This window comes from Ambystoma mexicanum, chromosome 2p (genome assembly GCF_040938575.1).
Source record: "Ambystoma mexicanum isolate Mex_15411 chromosome 2p, UKY_AmexF1_1, whole genome shotgun sequence".
NCBI classification, from domain to species: domain Eukaryota; kingdom Metazoa; phylum Chordata; class Amphibia; order Caudata; family Ambystomatidae; genus Ambystoma; species Ambystoma mexicanum.
In genome coordinates this window covers 128,414,047-128,426,274 of record NC_090923.1, presented here as the reverse complement: position 1 = coordinate 128,426,274, position 12,228 = coordinate 128,414,047, and the positions used below count along the sequence as shown (strand labels likewise).

At 51.3% G+C, this 12,228-nt stretch overlaps 1 protein-coding gene across 3 annotated transcripts in view; it reads right to left on the bottom strand.

The window, feature by feature from the left end:
* PLXNA1 (plexin A1) overlaps positions 1-7,234 on the bottom strand; it is an 812,782-nt gene extending 805,548 nt beyond the window's left edge. For 2 of the 3 annotated variants that reach the window (XM_069643382.1, XM_069643384.1), the window contains exon 1: positions 7,083-7,234. The gene's annotated coding sequence lies outside the window, so the exon portion shown is untranslated. Of the gene's footprint in view, positions 1-5,643; positions 6,426-7,082 lie in introns of those variants that run through there. The other variant, XM_069643383.1, reaches the window with a different exon arrangement.
* Positions 7,235-12,228: the final 4,994 nt, after the last annotated feature.

Sequence of the window (12,228 nt, the reverse complement as noted above, 5' to 3'; positions counted from 1 at the left end):
GCTATATAAATAATACATCATTATCATTTAGTTATTCCCGTGCACTCCTGCGAATGGCGTGATCTGCCCACTATCACACAGATCGTGTAGTAAAGTCATTAAACCGGGACTAGTCGGGCTTCTAAGTGCCACCGAGTGCAGCCCCAGCATTAAACAGCATGCATGGATTAACTAGGCGCATCGAAACTTGGAGTGGTCAGAGCCCAAGGTCAGCCACTTTGCTCGCGAAAACACCCGCTCTCCCAAATAAACGATCTCCTCCAGAGAGGCAGGAGTCCAGGGAGCACTCGAAACATCCTCTAATGCAGTTCGTTTATTAAATAAACAGTCTATGAAAAAAACGTTGTCCAGCTGCCCACCCCCGCGTGCTGGCTAGTTAAACAGCGCCTGCAGTAAAGTCACAAAGCCCAGGGACGAAGGCAAATATTGACCGACTGCAAAGAGCAGAGTGCCAAACAACCAGCCCGGACCCACCGCGCTGCAGTGACTTAATCCGTCCATTCAGGACAGTGTAGGTCCCGAACGCCCCTCGAGCAACCGGAAATACAACAATGCCCCTCCTCTCTCTGGGTGAGGGCTGCTGGCACAATATAACGCTGGAACAAGAATAAAGCGCCACGAAGGAAGAAGACCGCCATGAGGCGGGCACTTACGGCATGCACAAGCCACACACCATGCATCCAAGAGGGGCGTCGGTCGGAGCGCTAGAATAAGGCAGAAATGACCCCCAAATAACAAAAAAAAGCCCTAAGCGCCACGAGGCTGCGGAACGAACTAATGTGCGCTGTACAGTGCTTGGTGTATGCCCACACGCTGTAGAGACTGATCCGAAAGCCACTCCCTAAAATATCTGAGCTATCGCTGTGTGGTGGGGGGCCAGAGGGCAACTCGTAATCGCGTATAAACTGGCCACAAATGCAGGTTAGCGCTTAGAAGCCGAGGAATCCGTGAAGCGGCGCCTCAAAAATCGCCACAAGTTTAGAGAATGTCCTACGCCCCTCCAATACACAAGTCGCCGTGTGGCTTTCAGCAACAGACTGCTCAAGAATAAAAGATACATACATGGCCGTCATTTTAAGGGGGTAGGGGTGTTTGTCGCCCCAACTTTCATGGCACTCCATTTTGTCCCCATTCAGTTGGCTGTGGCACCGTTTCTTCAGATGTAATGACCCCCCCACCTCCCCCAAACATTTTCAGCAAAGTTACTCCACTGGATATTTAGATATATATATACCCAAGCCATCTAAAAGGGGGCCCACTGGCATCGCAGGGTGCACCTATGCAGAACGCATCCATTGTGTTTTAATCCCAAACATAAGCGTCCAGTTCAAACCTGGCATGCCACAACTCAGTGGACCAACGACAACCCAATCCATGAGCCAAGTGTCCAAAAACGGCACCAGTCGAGATAAATGCGAAGCTCTCCCGTGCGCGCATTGACCCGCTGAGTTATCGTGTCAGCGCCGTAGGTCGCCAACGTAAGGTAAGAATCCGCGAGCCTCCCTCTGCAGCCGGGCACAGGCGCAGCATGTACCCAGGGATGTCATTAATAATAGCCCCACTGGGCGCAGAGCAGCGCGCGCTCAGACCCGTGCACGGCGTCAATTGGGGGAGGGGCTTTAATCGCCATCATTTCCACAGATGACGCGCCAATAACGGGAGTAAGCCGCAATGCAACTCAGTCGCCAACACATGAGTGCACACGGATTCACAGACAGGTCAACGTGTGCAACGCGTCTGGACGAGTACCGATGCTTGCGCTTGGGCGCTGGGGCCCAACGCCCCTCTACAATAAACATGAGCTCGCCATGGGTTGCGCACAGCGAGGCGCCTTGCGGTGCACTTAAAGGGGGCGACGGCTGCAATGCCGCACGCGTGCCCCGCGTATTGCAGGGGAACCTCCCATAACACACGCACGGAAGCATGTGCCAGTTCACAGAAATAAAACGCACACGGTGCCCAACAGGCAGAGCCCCTCCGGGGCAAGGGCGATCGAGGCCGGGGTACTGGGCCATGCAGGGCCCCACCGTGCCACGCACAGCCCCACCATGCGAACGAAGCCCAGCAGAGCCTCACCGTGGCACGCTCATCATGCTCAGAAGAGGCCGGGGCACGGGCCATGCAGGGCCCCGCCGTGCCATGCACAGCAGAGGCTGAGTAGGGGCCAGGCGCACAGACCCACAATGCCAAGGCCAGCAGAAGCCAGGTAGCAGCCCTGCAGAGACCCACCGTGCCAAGCGCAGTATAGAAGCCCGGTCAGAGGCCGTTGCCAGGTTGTGTCCGTCTGTCGTGGCACGCGGGATCACAGCATGCAGGACGCCACCGTGCCCTGTCCCATTCCTCTCAGCATGCCCCCCACCCCCACCCGTTTGGGGTAGGCACGGACATTATAATAATCAGAGGGACTGGGCGGAGTAAACGCATGGCGTGCCGCTACCGTACCGGTGAGGGAAGCTGTGTGGGGACCGGGCACGCAACCTCTAGCCAATCACAGCCTGCCTGGGTGATGTGCCCCTGGGGTGCTGCAGTCTCTCCGCCACATATCTACATCCAGCAAATCCCCCTACCTGTACGACCCACCATTGCGCAACCTCCCCCCCCCCCAGCAGTACTGGCTCCAGCGGGCGATGCAATTAATCGTGGCAAAGCAGCACCCAGTCACACGTCAAGCAGAAAGAAGTGGGTGGCGGGGGTTGCTTCAAATTCACCACAGAACGTATTCTCATTAAAGAAGGATTTCCTGATGATCAAATTGACAACATTCCTAAACATAGGAGTCGCGTGGCATCCAGGAACATATGTGCCTGTACCGGCGTGCAGCCCACACACCTTTATGGACAAAACACAGGGGTACAGAGGCAATCGGAGCAGGCCACCTGCAAGCGCTCCCACAGGCACCCAGGGACAAGGCCAATAAGCCTTCAGAGACCAGAAGGGGCCAGTGATTAGACAACCAAGCCTCTGCTCACAGACGGCAAGCAGATACAAGGGTAAACACCAGAGCAAAGGAGACCAAAGAACAACCACTAGCAAGCGGACACCAGAGAGAAGGGAACAGAGAAACCACCACCAGCAAGCAAAGCCACCAGAGACAAGGGAACAGAGAAACCACCACCAGCAAGCAGAGCCACCAGAGACAAGGGAACATAGAAACCATCACCAGCCAGCAGAGCCACCAGAGAAAAGAGAACAGAGAAACCACCACCAGCCAGCAAAGCCACCAGAGACAAGGGAACAGAGAAACCACCACCAGCAAGCACAGCCACCAGAGACAAGGGAACATAGAAACCATCACCAGCAAGCAGAGCCACCAGAGACAAGAGAACAGAGAAACCACCACCAGCAAGCAGAGCCATCAGAGACAAGGGAACAGAGAAACCACCACCAGCAAGCAGAGCCAGCAGAGACAAGGGAACAGAGAAACCACCACCAGAAAGCAGAGCCACCAGCGACAAGGGAACAGAGAAACCACCACCAGCAAGCAGAGCCACCAGCGACAAGGGAACAGAGAAACCACCACCAGCCAGCAAAGCCACCAGAGACAAGGGAACAGAGAAACCACCACCAGCAAGCACAGCCATCAGAGACAAGGGAACAGAGAAACCACCACCAGCAAGCACAGCCACCAGAGACAAGGGAACATAGAAACCATCACCAGCAAGCAGAGCCACCAGAGACAAGAGAACAGAGAAACCACCACCAGCAAGCAGAGCCATCAGAGACAAGGGAACAGAGAAACCACCACCAGAAAGCAGAGCCAGCAACGACAAGGGAACAGAGAAACCACCACCAGCAAGCAGAGCCACCAGAGACAAGGGAACAGAGAAACCACCACCAGCAAGCAGAGCCACCAGAGAAAAGAGAACAGAGAAACCACCACCAGCAAGCAGAGCCATCAGAGACAAGGGAACAGAGAAACCACCACCAGAAAGCAGAGCCAGCAACGACAAGGGAACAGAGAAACCACCACCAGCAAGCAGAGCCACCAGAGACAAGGGAACAGAGAAACCACCACCAGCAAGCAGAGCCACCAGCGACAAGGGAACAGAGAAACCACCACCAGCAAGCAGAGCCAAGGGGACAGGAGACAGGAGAAACCACCACCCATAAGCACAGACACTAGAAACAAAGGGTAGGCCGGGGGCAAAAAATAGCAAGCAGAGACACCAGGACTATAGGGAAAGTCGTGGGGCAGGGGACATGAGAAGCCACCACCAACAAGCATACACAACAGAAACATGAGGGGTGGGGGACTTGGGGAAAGAGCAGAGAAATCACCACCAGAAAGCACACACACGGGGAAACCGTTGGGAAAGGCAAGAGGAACAACCAGCAAGTATAGGCACAAGAAACTGGGCAAGCAGTTGCGCAAGAGACCATACAAACCAGCAAGCACAGACAAGAGACAAGCAACCAGAAAACCCAACAGCAAGCAAAACAAGAAGGTACAGCCTCTACTCCCAAATAGCATAACACCCCTGGAGAAAATCACAGAGGAGGACACCCCCAGAGTAACCAGCAAACAGACAAGAAATGCAAACACAGGCAGACAACCCACGAAGCACCACAAGCAGACACCCGGAGAAGATGATCGAGGGGGAGAGGAGGTGGCCACACAGAGAAGCCCCTGCTCACAGACTCTTGAAGAGGGGCCATCGTGGATTAGACATGACAAAATCCACTAGCAGGCATAAACAAGGGGGCTCGGGGAGAACAAGCCCTTAACAGACACAGGGTGGGGTGAAGCTGAAAGCAGAGATACACAGATGCAATGAGGGTTTTGGGGTGCAACAGACCACAGAGGAAACCCAGTCTCTGTTCGGAGCAGGTACAGACACCCTGTGCCAAGGGAAGCAATCCCTGGGGGAAAAGAACCCCAGCCACTGCCAACAGCAGACTCAGCAGGTCTGATCACGGCCAGCATGCAGAGAGCAAGACAGGGGGCGGAAGGGCAACTCCAGGGGATTCCAATAATATTAGGGTACTGGAAACATTATGGAGGGAGACCAGAAGGTACTGAAATGCACATAGGTGGGGTGAGGGAGAAAAGGACGGCAGGATGTGCTCTCAAGACATCGGGGCCCTAGAAAGCACGGGAGAGAGATCAGGGCGAGCCCAGATTGCGAGCAGCTATCATGCAGAAACACAAACACGAGAGTGGAGAGACTACAGAGGAACCAGGGCTCTGCTGGTCGCCAGCAAGCCCCGGGAAGAACCAAGGCTGTGGGGGGAGGGATGCAGACCCTCCTGGTTCAATCGCATGTTCTCTTTGCGTGGTGGCTGGGGGGTGCGATTAAAAGCACCTAGTTCTACTCCCAGTCACCAGGCAGGATGCAAGAAGACTTTAGGGGGAAAGCAGTGGGTCAGAAGCGCCACCCGTAGCACCCAGAAGATACACCGTGGGACCCAGCAAACACCCAGAGGAAGGGAGTCGAGCCACAGAAACAGCAGAGAGACGGGTACAGACGAAAGAACAGCCAACAGCAATCATGGAGACGACACGGGGGTCGCGTGCCACACAATTGCACACAAGTCTCAAACGCCAGTCAACACACGAGATACGAGGGACACACGTGTAAAGAAAAAAAAGCAAACCCAAAAGAGGGGAATGTTTCCACTGAGACGGCGATGCATTGTACATACACTTGGGATTATACAATTCCTTGCTGTGCTCCCGCGTCATGCTCTCTTCTGTGCGTACAGAGTACAGCCCTCCTTCCGATGGTGTCTTCACCGGAGTCCTGGCCAAGCTCCAGCCTGCAGAAACCGGCATGGAGGGGAGACACGGTCAACCCCCCTCCCCCAAAAAAATAATCCAATCCACCCGGGTGGGAGCGCCCCAAAATCCAGCTCCGACAAGGAAATGAAAAGGAAAAAAATAAAAATAAATCACGAAAAAGCAGCAAGCCGCACACGCGCTCCTCTCCCGGGTCCACAAAGGCACATCACAAAATGCATTGTGAAAAACGCAGAGTCCAAGTCGCGGATCCGGCGTGCCCGTGGGTGTTGCTGCTGCTTCTGCCGCCTCCCGTCCCCGGCTCTGCTGCCGCCGCCGCCTCTGCAGGGAGAGCTCCTGCCTCCCCCTGCAATGTGTCAGACAATGAGGTGGGGTGAGGGGCACATTTTTCCGCTCCCAAATCCTGCCCTGTGGTTTCGCCGCTCATGCCTCGCACGGTTTACACACCAGCAGCAGCAGCAACGTGCATCCTCCTCCCCCACTCCGAGGGAGCCTCGCTTCCCACACTGCCGGGGACACAACAACAACAAAAAACTGCAGAACAGGGGAAGGGGAGCCGGCAGGGTTAAGCTCAATGCGCCGCGAGGGGTGTGTGTGTGTGTGTGCAGAACATGCGGAGAGAAATCGGTGCTCGGCTGCAAATTATTTATAAATCTGGGGACGGGAAAATGCAGCGGCCAACTCCACCGGAGGCGGGTGCTGGCTTCGCACCATTAGGTAAACACACACACACACATACTAAACTGTCTCCCGTTTCACAACTCATCGCTCACACAAGGGGGGCGCCCGGAGGTGTAAAAGGAGCCGGGGAGAGGAAGTCCAAGAGGGATGTCTTGGAAGTGGGCTGGAATCAGAAGAACCATCGTGGGGAGGGGGGGGGCACATTAATGAGGGAGAAAGGGGGTGCAGGGGCAATTACATTGCTTGACTAGAGAGAGTAAACGACGGGAATTAGTGGGGGCTTGCAGGGAGTGGAGGTAATGACGGGGTGACCAATGAAGAAACAGCTGTGTCGGGAGTTGGGGTATTGGCAGCAAGATAGGGGGGGCAGGAGATCTGTAGCCAGGGGTTAAATCAGGGGCGGGTGGGGGAAGGGACAAGGTGTAATAAAACCTTCTGGGTAGCAAATAAAGCAGGGGAAATACATGATGCGGGAAACCAGGGGGGGGGGCGGGGGGCAGGGGTCGCTGTGGGGAGCAAAGCAAGCCTGCGCGGAGGACGAGCGTAGTTTAGATGTCCAGGGAACATGATCTCACACGCAGCAGCAGTACAGCGAGATTTAAGGACCAGCAGCAAAGGGTGGCCAGGGCGGGGAACCGGCAGAGTCAGGGGGGGCGCTACTCACAGCTCCTACAGCCCACGGTCCGTGCTCCGGCGCCCGCTGCCATCCTCCTCCTGCTGCCGCCGCCACCGCCTCTCGCTACAATGTAGCGGCTCAGCATGAATGGAACGGAATGCGGCGCAGCGCGGGGTTCCAATGGAACGTCAGCCTCGATCTGGCTCCCAGCACCAGGCGAGGGAGGGGGGCTGCAGCGCTGCGCTCGGCCGCTAGGGGGCGCCCAGCGGCGCCCTTCTTAAAAGGGCGAGGCACGGCACCGCGTTTTAAAAGGGCGATGACGGAGCCGCCTGCGTTTTTCAGGTCGTTTTCATGTATTCAGAGTTAAACCCGCAACAAAAACAGATGCCCGTGTCAAATGTATACTCCGCACGCACTGATTTTCATGTGCAGGACATGACACCCACCAATCCAGGGGTTTCAGTTAGTAACCATAACATGGGTACATCGGGTATGCAGTTGGCTGCTCCCTTAAGAGCTGCCTGTCTTGGTTTAAGAAAGCTATGTATACAATCGCAGTGCCCTGAAAGAAACATATTTAAATGCTTGCATTTGTACTAATTTGCATACCCACAATGCTTTGCTCCCGTGGCTCTGATCTGGAGGTGAACTTCCTTCCAGTGATGGCTATTGAGGGGCATTGTGGAATGGGAGATTTTATTGAACTCTCATGGTTTATTCTACCTTCACATTTCAAGTGGGAGCTTTTTTCCCCCCAAGCCCTTTCAATCCCCTCATAACTTTGCTGGTGTTTGCTACACAGGCCCGAAGGTCACAACCATAATAATCTCAGATGGAGTGTGGCGTTGGAAGCACGTGGGTTGGTGCCCTGGCTTCACCTGGTCCCATCAGAAGGGGGCGCAGGGAAGGAACAGAGGTTTCCATGGACTGTCCAATACAGACAGTTTGCAAAGGCTGCAGAAGTGGGGTGACACATGTAGTTCTGTGGCAGGATTGAGTAGGGCGTCAAAACAGAGGTTCACACAAGAAATTACAGCAGCCTTGGGCTTGCCAGGTGGTGTTTACTAAACAGATGAGGGGCTAGTTTGACAAGCCCTAGTTTGTTGGTGTTAAGTGTGTATAGGGCGCTGGCTTCAACTCGGCTGTACTAGTGAGAGAATTGGGGTCGGGAAGGAGATGCTGTGGACGAGGAAGGCAGCTGTGTGTCGGAAGAGATGGTGACATGGGATGTGGGTGTCTTGAGTGGTTGGGGTGCACGTGGGTCGGCTGAGTGGGGCCGCCAGCAGGGTACAATGTCTGTTGTCGGGCCAGAGAGCGAATGTTTTTTCAATGGAGGACATCACATGTTCTAGTGATTCTGGCTGTGCGTGGCAGTCAGTTCCTTTCAGAAAGAATTGTAGGAGACAGGATGTCCTGTGTATAGGCTGGTTGATGGTGAATGTGACGTTGCTGTTCCTTCGAGATATGCAGTGTTGGAGCATGAGGAGGTAGCACCTCTTCCTCCGGAAGGGATGCAGGAGGTTGTGTTGCAGCAGATGTGGATGGTGATGGGTCTTGGGGTGAAGTTGGTACCCCTAAGGAGAAGGATTTTTTGGTTATAGTGGCGAGTGCTGTGGAAGGCCAGGATTTCAGGAAGGTGTGCCCAATTGAGATTGAAGAATCTGCAGATGAGGGGTTGGTCGCCTTGGTTTGTACGTAAGGTGGGAAGGGATACGCGGTTTGTTTGCTGCAAGAAGGAGAAGGTGCTGTGCTTACATAAAGGGGTGGGGATTCCTGTAGACTGTGCTGTGCTCCCTGTATGTATGGTAAGAGGTAAGGGGTGATCTATGGACTGCCGAACAGTACCGATTTGGATCCGTTAATGTCTAGACTTAAGCATGATAATGTGGCAGGAGTGCGGCGGATGGGTCCAAGGAATGGATAAGGGGTAGTGCACTCGACTACTGTGTTGGTGGCGTTTCAGTCTATGGAGGTGCTGCAGTTTCTGTGGATTGTTTATAAAAGGTTTTGGGTGGAAGAGTGTGTGACACCTGTCACGGTTTTATTACACGGCACACACAAGCCAGGGATCTTCTTCCCCTGCAACGAATGTGGCGCAAATAAAAGCGCTTTTGTTTTTTTACACTTTAGGTCCTTTTTTGAGAAGGCCTCCAACCCGTCTCCCACACCCCCTCCACAAACACACCGTGTCACAATGGACTAGGAACCAAGCCGGTGTGTAAATAATATTTAATAAATATTTTATTGCTATTGTAAAATTAGAATCAACAATTACAGCAGCCACCAATGTTGTGGCAACCAAAAATGCAAGCACTTCTATAAAGCAACAGGGTAAGATATACTGTCACAAATGCTTCCTTTTTTAATGACAAAACAGAAGACCAATTCAACACACAATGATAGCACAAGTGTTAAGCACTCCCCCTGCGACACTCAACCCCCAAACATCAAATGCACTTGATTCCTTTGAATGGAAGGCAGTGGCAGGGAGTAAGAATACAGGGGGAACATCTGTTTTGGTGTGTTGCCCACAGAAACAATATGGGGAGCAAGGAACAAATGGGACAATTCATTTCAGAGCACAATGAAAGAATGGGTTTTTAATTATTTAGAACAACCGGTATGGAAAAAACAGAAGGGAATTTCGACTGCTTGCACTTAAAAGACAGGCAAGGCTTTAGAGAATACTATTCAGCACACAAGGGGAAAATAGGTTTTTGGATAGTTGAACACATAGGCAATGGGAAAGACAATGCAAGGGGAATCCGTTTTTAACTCACTATAGGGAAAAAGGAACAGGAGGGGAAAATCGATTTTTGGGATATTAAGCTCAATTTAAATGGGAAAGAAAATGCTAATGGGAATTCGTTTTCACTGATGCTTACAATGACAGGTAGGCTCTGGGAAAGGGGGTAGGTCACAAGATGAAAATCGATTTTAGTTCAGGATTACAGTTGCAAGGGGAAAATACAGTTGCAGGTGGAAATTCGTTTAGCAGGGCACAATTTAAACACAGGGACACATTTGTTTCTCAGATCACGATGGGATTAATTCTTTGGCCCACACTTTATAATTATAACAATTCACAAGGCACTGGGAAGAGATGGTTAGTTTCTAATGCCAACCATACAAATCCCATGAAATAATGGGGAAATTAATTGATTTACTTAGAAAAACAGACTAAGGATTTACACAAAGGAGGGTTTTTTCAATGGGGATTTGCTAACATACACAGGCAAACAGGGAAGTTCTTCAATATGGAGATAAGTAAAATGCACATGCAATTGGGGGGTTTCATTGGGGATTTTTCAATGGGGAAAATATCGAATACAATGCTACAAAAATATGCCTGTCTGATAGCACAGTGAGTTGAGTGCTCGCTTTGACACCTGTGCAGAGCCTGCTGATGCACGTTTGAATCCCGGCAGGGCCAAACACAGCCTTTCATCCACTGAGGTCGATAAATGAGCACCACACACCTTGGGTAATAATAAGCAGTGCTCAGATACCTGAGGGTTCGTAGCGCTATATAAAAGCTAAATTATTATTCTTATTAATACAGGGCTTAGGCAATCAATGGTTTCTGGGGTTCAGTTTACTTACAGGAGAGATCTGGACTGGACATCAGGGAGCGTCACGACACTGCTGCTGGGACCCCCAATGGGGTCAGCCAAGGATTTCCTCTTTCCTCTAAGGGGTCCCAAGTCAGCTACTATGCCTCTTGGCTCTTCTGCAAGATTTGGGCCTCTCACTGCTGGAATGGTTCTTCCAAATTCTGCCAGCCGCTCACTGCAGGATTTAGTAGGAAAGGCCCTGATTTGAGGCAGGGTAATCTAGTTATAGAGCAAATGACATCACTAATGTGTTATGGATTCCGTGGACGTGATTGTTTAATGTCCAATCCTCCACACCCACCTGAGGGCTGATAGGTCCAGCAAATGTGGGAGTGCTTTGGACTGGCTAGAGGAGGAGACCTACCCACCATCTTCCTTCGACAGGGCGGCTTGGCCTAGTTCAGGGACATAGAAATCTCACTGCCTGACAAGTGCACTTAATCTCTATATTTTGACACATATGAAGGCATTTTTCCGACTATATTTTACTAACAGTCAAATGATGCTACTACGAAGTTTGCATGTCATTCCTATGTGGAGCTACAGTTTTTCCTCATTTACTCCCAAACTATATCTGTGAAAAATATGACGCTCGGTGGGCGGAATATTAATCATATTTTGCATGTTTCCTCAAATGTTCGTATCTCTCAACTACACAAGGAGGGCCCCATGATGTTTTCATAAATAACTTTAGTTGTGTAGGTCCCAGATTTTTGGGTGACCAGAAAGGCCTGTTTGACACCTTTTCAGAAATCACAAAACTATTATTGTGGGATAGATATTAATTTCTCCCATTTTATACAATGGACAGTTAAAACTACTACTTTCCAGGCCCCCACCCTTGCAAGTCCCTGTTCCTGGCTGTGACATCAAGAGGGGCTCTGTGTTGAGATTAATTTATTTATTTTATGTATTTTTTTATTTAAATTTATATAGCGCACAGCGGACCTGGGGCATTGTGGTGCTGTTACAGAATACTTGCTTACTACAGACTTACATGAGAAGATCGACAGTGCAGACAATATAAACAACCATGGTTACAGAGGAACTGCATAACAAACCTGAGACAATGTTGCCGGTTACAGAGAAGTGACATTATTAGTTGAACAATTTGCTTTTCAGCATTTTGAGGAAGACTGTATAGGAATTTCCATTTCTTAGTTCAGTGGGGAGAGCATTCCAGTTTTTGGGTGCTAGGTGTCGAAAACTGGAGATCCTCCTTTGGACCTTTTGAATGAGGGGACATGGATCTGGTTAATGAGATGCTCTCTCGTGGGTCTGGATGAAGAAGTGAGAGGCATTTGTGTGTAATGGCAAAGGTTTTAATGAGAATGCGTTATTTCACTGGCTGCCAATGTGCGTCTTTTCTTGCTTGGTAGATGTGTTCCCTTTTAGAGATACTCAGTGCTGCACTAATGGCATTGTTTTGTGTAACTTGTAGGTTTTTGGCAGAGGTGCCCAGGAAGAGGGCGTTACAATAATCAAGCTTGGTGCCGAATGTGGCTATGGCAATTGACAGGCAATTTTTGGTTGATAGGAAAGGTTTCACTGCGTTGATAACTTTAGTGGTGAGGGCAGCA